The sequence below is a fragment of the Mugil cephalus genome, chromosome 10 (genome assembly GCF_022458985.1).
Source record: "Mugil cephalus isolate CIBA_MC_2020 chromosome 10, CIBA_Mcephalus_1.1, whole genome shotgun sequence".
Lineage (NCBI taxonomy): Eukaryota > Metazoa > Chordata > Actinopteri > Mugiliformes > Mugilidae > Mugil > Mugil cephalus.
The window spans coordinates 23,357,284-23,366,682 of NC_061779.1; positions in this window are offsets into that span (position 1 = coordinate 23,357,284).

Genomic DNA, 9,399 nt, shown 5'->3' on the forward strand with positions numbered 1-9,399 from the left:
CACAAATCCTATTTCTTCCAGTTCATAAACTCCACTCTCTTCTACTGTAGGAGGAGTACATCAGACTTTGTCTATCTCCATGTTCCTATGAACACAGCCTGTTGGCCTGGTTAGACAAAGAAAAAAAATGCCCAAGGATACTGCCTGCTCACTCCATTTTCTCTCTCTGCACAAGTTGAGTGAGAGCAGACTTATTGATTGCTGCTAATAGCCTCCACCTCATCAGCAGGGTGGCACAGAAACCCTAAGAGCAGTGAAAGAAAACCGATGTTAGTTCTGTTGGTGCGTTTAGATTTCGCTCGGCTGGCGACGCTTTAGATCACAAGAGTATTCTTTGGATGGCTCCCACTAACGTTTCAAAAACCAGGAGAGGTATAGTAATTGCATAATTGCAGTAGTCCAGACTGATATTGGAAAACTGGTTAAGTAATGAGCCACCGTAGTGTTTTTAAGCAAACAACTGCAAATCCTTTGTCAGTACAGTGTCTGTGTATGTGGGCAGTGTTGAAATATGTCCTAAGAGAACCTGCAAGTAATATATAAGGCTTTACAAGACTAATGAATTCAGTGTCACACAGCTACAACACTGATATACAGCTGTGCTTTAGGCTAAATGCCAACCACGACAAAGTTACCCTGACGTAGCCTGAATTAGAGAACTGCATTATCCATTCAACAGAACTTAAAGTTCAAATAGAATGAAATTAAATCTGATGATGGCACTAAGTTTGATGGATGCTGTTACCTAGGGCCATTTGCTAAGCAAAGGGTCGCTAATGCTAACAGTTAAAGTAACAAAATAACCAAAATAGCACGCGTTTGGTTCCAACATGTTTGTGTGTGCAAACCTTCAAGGAGATCTGGTAGATGCATATACTATGAATTGGCTTGTGGGACACAAGTTAAAGTATTAAAGTACAGACCAGACACCAGAGAGCACATACAGTTTTATACAAAGTGCCACCAACAGAAACCAGTCAAATAATGAAACAGAAATATTATACTTGTTTATTCAGGAAAATTAGCCAATATCACAAACGTCAGTGCCCCTGTGGGATTACAAGTTCATTTCAAGGCCAAATTAGAGTCCATCTGTTCAGTTTAAGTTATTCAAAATAACTGTTACTCTCCACAAGAGTAGTCAACCAACAAAGATCACTCCAAAAATACGACACATAATAGGTTGAGAGGTCACAAAGGAACCCAGGGTGACTTCTAAGAAACTAAAGGCTCACATTGACTAATGTTCATGACTCCATCATCAGGAGAACACTGAACATCCATGTGGCAGAGTGGTAAGGACAAAGCCACTGCTCTCCGGAAAGAAATTTATACGAAAAATGATTAAAGAAGTACAAGATTATCGGTAAATGGACAAGTCAAAGACCTGATCTTACTCGAATAGAAATGTTGTGGAAGGAGCTGAAGTAAGCAGTTCATGTGAGGAAATGTCTCGGAGCCGAATGGTGTAAAGCTCCTCCAAGCCACTGTAGACGCACCATCAGCAGTTAATGGAAACCTTTAGCTCCTGTTCTTACTGCACTCGGTGGTCACACCAGATACTGAAAATAAAGGATCGCTTACTTTTGCAACTGACAGGTATATGCAAATGATGTATTTTATGTACACATTTTCATGTGAAAATTGTAGGCTCTCAGTGGCATTGTATATTCCAAATATATAACACATCAAAAAAAAAAAAAAAAAAAAAAAAAAAAAGGAAGAACATTGAGATTACAGTGAAGTTGATCAGCCAGTGAGTGGTGGGGGGGCTATTTGCAGGCCTCTCCAGGCAGGGATCTCATCCAAGCTTTGTCAGATGTGGGCAGTGAAATCAGAAAAGACTCTTACACTGACAAAGGAAGACAAGAGAAGAAAACCACATCTAATTCCTTGAAGTCAAACCATCGTGGTTTCATAAAGGAAGGGAAAAGAGAAACGAAACAGAATGTTTACAGTGGAGACTACCCACACCTTTTCAAAAAACGTATTGCTCTGTTTCTAGTGCAACAATACAATACAAAGAACAAGCAGATGAGGCTGGGTTAACCTCAGGTGGATTTAAGACGTTAGGTTTCATGGCAATGGTATATGATAGATGATTCTAAACATTTATCACTGGCAGAGCAGCTTTACTGCTAGATTATCTAGATTAACTAGATTATCTTTACTATTGTCACCATCTTAGTTTAATAGAGTTTGCTAAAAATGAGTGATGCAACCAGAATGACCGCACAGGTCATTGGCCCCTACTGTCTGAGACAACTCATAGGAGTGCACCAACATCAGGAGATGTAACATGTAACTATACCTTTAGAAGAAAAAAAATCCAATTGGTTGAAAACTAAAGATAAAGACTAAGATCAGATGAAGACTGGAGCATCGTCGGTTATATGTTTGAGATGGCGGCCATGTTACTTGCGTTAAATTGCCACAGCCACAAGTACTGTATGTAATGATTGGTTTTTATTTACTGAAACTGCTGACTCAAGTCGCCTGTAGAAGTCACTGAAAAGTAAAACTTAACTCTAGATTGTAAATGTTTGTTTCTACCGAGCTGTTATCAGGAGGTCAGTGTCACTGAAACGTGCGACGACATCAACCACTGAATCCGGAGCAGCTCACCTCCTCACAAATTATAGTTATTTAGGTTTTCTAATGTCTGCAAGAAAATAAACCTTTAAAAACACACCAACTTAATACAGTTAATTATTCGTTTATATATATATAGCTGCACTGTTAGCTTCTCTTGTGCTAATATTGCAGCGTGCCTCTAGGATTTCACCTGGGGACCCGGCCAATAGCAGGATACCTGAGAGAGTCAGCGTGTAATATGCTTCCTTGTGATTGGCCTAGCAGCGATATGGGCGGGGCCTATTGTGTACAGGCTTAGATTGACAGGTCTAGTGTGGTGCTGTGTGAAATGGTGTGCTGTTGAGACAGCTCCTGTGTCGCTGAATGAGTGGTGACTGAAAGATAACGTCTTCTGCCTCCTTTTATCCCTTTGCTGAAATACGTTGGTTTCATGTTAATGTGTATTCAAAGAAATTTAAATTTGTGTGGGAAAATTTTAAAAATATATTGCACTGTGATGTTGTCATCTGTAGACAAAACAAGTGATGGTTTTACTCTTCTGATTTATTTCACATTTAAACTGCTTGATACTAACCACTGTCATCATGCCTCTGGACATGAGCAGAATAACGTGTGTGTGTGTGTGTGTGTGTGTACTGTGTAGAGTATATCTTTGCGTTGATATCAAGGTTCCAAGGAATCCTTGCACTGACTGTCTCAAGGAGGAACCCTTCTTCGTGGAGATGCTTTGATGGTGTGACGTGTTTGCTCATGAGACAGATGGACTGTGTGGCACGCTGCAGACATCTGAAAAGAGAAGTTTGCCTCAAGGAGGAAAAAGCATGATTGTACCACCAGACTGGGAACATCTAAAAAGGCTTTGATGATATAGGTCAAGAACATTCACCACTACTCATGTCTGACCCTGTTGCTCTACAAGGAAATGGATTTGTCCAGAGGGTTTTTTTTTCTTTTTTTTTTTTCTGGTCATGATTTGTCCATTTAACAGCCATGTAACATCTTCCAGGATGACTTTGTCCTCTTCAGACACTCCCACTCCATAGCAGTGACACTCCTTGATGGCAGCCTGACACAGACACACACAAAAAAACACTTTAGAAACAACTAAACAAAAACATCAAGAACAGCACAGGAAATTCACAAATGCACTAGATCCCAAACTGATCAAGTATCTGTGGGGTGATCCACAGAGGCCTCTCTAACCTCAACCAACAGCACCCAAAGACCCCCACTAACATTATTCTGTTCCTCAGATGCACCTCAGATCCACCCTCAGAAGGTCCATGTCCATTCTCTGATGAGTCACGTGTATTTTGGAGGCACAAGGGAGACCTCCACAATATTAGGAAGGTGGTCATAATGTTGTGGGTGACTGGTATTTGTGTGATTTTCACAAATTAACTCACTTAAATTAACTTAAGTTGAATCGAATGGATTTACTGCATCCCTACCTCTGTTTCCCTTGGAGTTCAGATTTTATTTTGCAAAATACAAGTTCCTGACTGAGACCGGTTGTTTTGAAGCAGACACAAACCATGTGATTAGGTACGTGGTGTTCCCCCTCCTGTGTTACTGTTTTGATTTTGCGATGCTAAACACAGAGCCCGTCACAAAGGACAGCTTACCCAGCTCACCTGCTGAATACTTCATGAACTGACCCTGACTTTGGTAACACGACGCCATTCGCCCGTCACGAGTTTACCCCTCCCAGACCTCTGATGGAAAGTCAAGGCATATTGGTTTTCACCATGTCACAGAGACGCAAGTCGTCAGCCAATGGGAGTCACGTGGAGCTGCCATAAAGGACTGAAATAATGGCTTTAATCTGTCCATTGAAACTAGTAGCTAACTAACAATCAGAATAATAACCTGTTAAGAACAAATATGCACCACCTTACTGACAATGTGGGGGATCTTGTTGATCTTCTTCTATTGAAGGAATTCAGCGTTGTCAATAAAGTTGGAGAAAAAAAAATATATTCCACCTTGCACACATTAAAAAATAAAAAGGTTTATGCTTATTGTGGTTATTTGGGGCTTGTAAAAGCTCACATATCACATTTTTACATGGTCGGAATCTCTGACAGTGTCCATATAAATGTCATGCTACAACTGATACCGCTTAAGTAACAATGTAAACAGAGAGGAGAGGAGTTTCATGATGGTCGGAGGAGCCATTCTTATTTTACTCAAATCAAAAAGAATCATATGACAGTGCTGATTTAGCAGTTATCACTTTGACTTTGACCTCATTGTATTAGTTTTCGGATGAAGTCGTTTGGAGTAGACAGCTCTGATGTGTAACTGTTGTGTGGATTTAGTGGGTAAAGAGACAAATATTTGCCCCAGGAGTTGGTGGAGACCAACTCCTGGGGCAAATATTTGTCTCCAGAGCTAGAAGTGTCATCTTTTATGAGTCACATTGCAGTCACCCAGTGATAGTGTCATTTGTTACTCTTGCAAGCTATTTTTAAGTTCCTTCACTAATTTCTGAAGTGTTAACTGATTACAAACATAGCCATGTCAATATGTACAAAGACTTAAAAATACAAGCCACGTGATAAATGCAGTGCAAAGTTGCTTATTCTCAGTGTAGCAAATATTGCTTTATTTATTTTAATGAATGTTCAAATGTTCAAGCGAATTACTATTGCAAGTTTAGTCTCCTTGCAAATGTGTACCCATCTGCCGAGTGCAGAATTTTATATGACTTGACTTTATATAAAAAATGAAGAGGCTTTCTTGTAACCAACTAAAACCAGATGAACTTTAAACTTTCAGCAGTGTCCAGCAAAAAAAACAAAACAACAACAACAATACACAGACAGGATCACAGACACAAAGAGAGAGAAAACATAAAGAGGTAACATCCTGCAACTGTTATCCAGCCCTGTGATGTATATTTATATTTAGAATGAACTATTTATAACGCCATGGCTGCACACTGAACCCTTTACCCTACAAACTCTCAGTTTGTGCTATTGTCTTGAAAAGCTCTGTTTTCTCCCAGGGGAAAGAAAGGCTATTTCATGTGTTGTCTGGGAGCTGCTTTGAAACACAGAAAAGCCTGTCCTGTGCTGCAATAGACCACTGGCAGCTGAATTCTGATATGATAAAAGAAAGGAAAACAGTCAGTGACGAGGCAACGGTGACGCTCGCTGTAACAGCCTTGATGCAGCTTAGAGCTTTTTCCCATTGAAGACGAGAGTCAAGCTGAGCGTGCAAGGCCACGATAAGCGCTGATATTTGGAGTTTGCATGGGCAAAAAAAAAAAAAATGGAAACACTGGTTGGCACTACAGCAATCGCATCCCATCATGTTGTGTCTTGTCTGAGTCAAAATGTCCTAGTTTTTAATGACGGGCTACTGGAGTTTTAAATGTTTTTGTTTTGTTTTTTGTTTTGTTCTCACTTGTGGATTTGATTTCTAGATGTCCCTTTTCTTTTGGAGAACAGGCGAACAAAGAGCTAAGGGTAATGTCATGCCTCCTCATGATACAAGTCTATTATATATTATATTATATGGTTTTCGCCTTGTGCTATGGCTCTAATAGTGGTAACATTCATCTGTCCCCTTCTTTTGATACACCAATCAGGCAAAACATTATTGTGTAGGTCTCGCCTTCAGGTCTTTGGGTCCTATGGGTTGAGGGGAGGGGCCTCTGTGGATATTCCCACAGATGCTTGATAAGTTTGGGATCTAGTGAATTAGGGGGCCAGGTCAACACCTTGATGCTTTTTGAGTTGTTCCTAAACTGTTTTTGTGTGTGGTCAGCGCTGGTCTGAGTGGGTGGTCTTACATACTATTACAGCTCAGAGTGTTCCAGTTGTTTTCTCAGGTATTCTGCTGAAAAAGATAATGTGTGGGTTTCTATAGGAACAAAATGAATTTTGTTTCATTCACTCACAACTCCCTCCCTACTCCATCTCTGATCAGCTGGTTATTGTAATTTGGTAGCCTGGCAGAGCCAGATGCAATCATTATTTGAATATGAGTATGGTAACACTCTATTTGGATTTCATTATGGATGAAATGAAAAACCTCTGCATGCAATTGTATGGTCCTACAACCAGTAATTTTTGTAAACAAATCATTGTCACTCTTCTGTCCATCATAGTCCATCACAACCCATCCTAACAAGAAGTCCAGCAGATCTTCATAATCAGTTCCCAACAGACAGACTCCAGACCGACTTTTTTGTGGCGGAAAGTTGGTCCGACTTCCAAGCTAGGACCAGCTTAACCAATCAGCCAATCATCTCATGTCTGGAAAACTTTAAATCCCGTCATTTTAATCCAAACTTCTGTTACCCTGCTCCACTCCATTCTTCACATTCAAGCTCTAGGTTGACCTCATTGAAGCCCACTCATCATCCCTGCCAGACATTCATCATTCTGTTCTTCTCATCAGCCCAAAAATGTCTAGACTAGTGAGTTTCCTACACTAACCGTGCCCTTCCTTCTCCCCCTCATATGATGTCAGGATTAGATTTCCTCAGGCGCATAACTTTTTCCCTCTTCCTAATACTTTTTTTTTCTTCAGCATTTAAACCCTTTAGATTGATTTTTATCATTTCACTTGTCTCTTTTTCATTTAACAATATTTAATTGTGGTGCTCAGTATAGCCCTGCATATATCTGCCATATCATATGAATGTGATCACCACAGTTACTCCGGTAATATCAGAAAGTTTTTGATATTGATTGTAGCGTCATGACCTTTTGGTAAAATAGGTCTTGCACAGTAGCTCAGGTAGTTCAGTCACCGTAATGTCACAACATGACATCAGTGATTGTATGGTACCTTCACACAGCTTAAGACTTAGTGGTCAGTGACATGGAAAATCAGAACATGGCGGGGAGGAAGTGTGGTGTGAATACAGAACCGTCTGGCTGGGGCCTCTCTGTGTGTTGTTTGCTTGTTCTGCCCAGGTGCAGTGGACCTTTTTCACAGCAAATATTTTGACTCGTCACAGCGGGGAAGGAGCTGGGGTATTAGTGATGGCTCTCTTCCATAAAGTGTCGCAGTAGGCCATGACAGTGAGCCAGCATGTGCAAAAGCAGGACCTCTTCTGAGTGGACTGCAGCCATCATTAATACACCTGTGCTTTCCCAGCTGTGACAAACAGTCAAAACATCTCCTGTGAAATGTGTCACTAGTTTCCATGTTCAGTCATGCACCACTGTAAACTGACCATTAGGCTGATTGTAGGTAAGAACAGCTGTCGTTAAAACGTTTTAATGCATTTAACACATTTGTGTTTGTCACAACGGTTTCAGAACTACAGGTGCGTAGACAGAGTGTGGCTGCTAATGGCATCGAAGCCCATCAGGGACAAGAGAGTGAGCGCACACGCCAGTTTTTGTTCTCAAATCTCTGATGCGCTCTATGTTTCTGTATGTGATAATAATAATTATTATGTATATTCGGCCCCACACTTTTACAAGGCAGTGCCCAATTGTTCTCATAAATGTGATTTTAAAAAAAATAGCCAGTGATCAGAGTGATCTTCTTCTAATAAAGATGCTCCATGAATTTTTTGAGAGCTCTATTGTGAGGGATAGCCAGCAGTGAGTGTCCTCTGCCGTTTGCCTCTGTTCAATGAGGGCTATTCTGCCTCCTCACAGTGGCTTTCTGTACAGTGCATCTCAACACAAAATGCTGAGAATAGCTTGGGACATTCTTAGGACATGTACACCATTCAGTCCTTCAGTGAAATGAACAAAAGAGCTCGCAATTTATGTTGCCCCCTGGCTGTCAATGTAACCACTGATATCCCTGTAGGGAAGCACTGTCCTCAGCATGTGATTGTTAGATAAGTGTGAGGGAGACGGCTGCAAATGTTATAAACCCTTAAATATCTCATGTGGAACGTACAATAGAAATAACTGAGATGATGTGCTTAAGGTAGAACTGTTACATTCTCTGAACCTGTTAAACTAGTCCCAGGTTCTCCTTGGCTTGTTAGGGGGCTTCTGATTCCAGAAATCCCATGGTCATTTGAAGCAGATTTAAACGTAGTAAGGTCACCCTAGAAGCCTAACGTTAACTTTGAAAGGCAATCCAAATCTTAGTTTAAGTCTCACTTATTCAATGCTAATGTCAGCCGACTGTGGGGGAGATGACTTCAGTTAGGAGGATATTGAGTAGGACCTGGGCGAACTGCTTAAGTTTTATTCACTGTTTACCGCGTGGGTAAAGCTTTAAAAATTTGTGAAGACCCTACACCAAGTATTAATTGTACTAGCAAGAGCTGTTTTGCCAGCAACAAGAGCGTGATTAGGCTTACACTGGCATTCGTGCTGGATTAGCTTGCTTAAACACCCCCCCCCTCACGTGCACGTAAAATTTTCAAGCTACCATCAGGTCTGTAAACAAATCCCCTTACTCTCAGACACCTATAATCTGGCTCAGTGCATTGAGAAAAATCCACTTTCCAGCTTCCAGGTTTGAAATACTAGCGTGAGTTCAGGCCAAGGTCTTGTGGACAGATGTTAATTTCGAGTTGTAAGTGGCTGAAAAGGGGCGCCTAAATCCACAGTGCATGCAATAAATAAACTCAGACATTAAATCCAAGCAATTTGACAAAAGAGGCAGTTTCATGTGACACAGCATAAAAGCACATTTTAAAAATCCAAACTATGGATCATTAGAAACTGTTGAGCTTGTACCTTGTACATCCAGAGCGTGGAGAAATTTAAAGGGTAGATGGGGGTACTGGTAAATTTTCGTCAAAGCCCCCAGTTTGAAATGATAGGCTTGATGTACCCAATGGCTGCCAAGATAATGGCTACAGACGAGTAA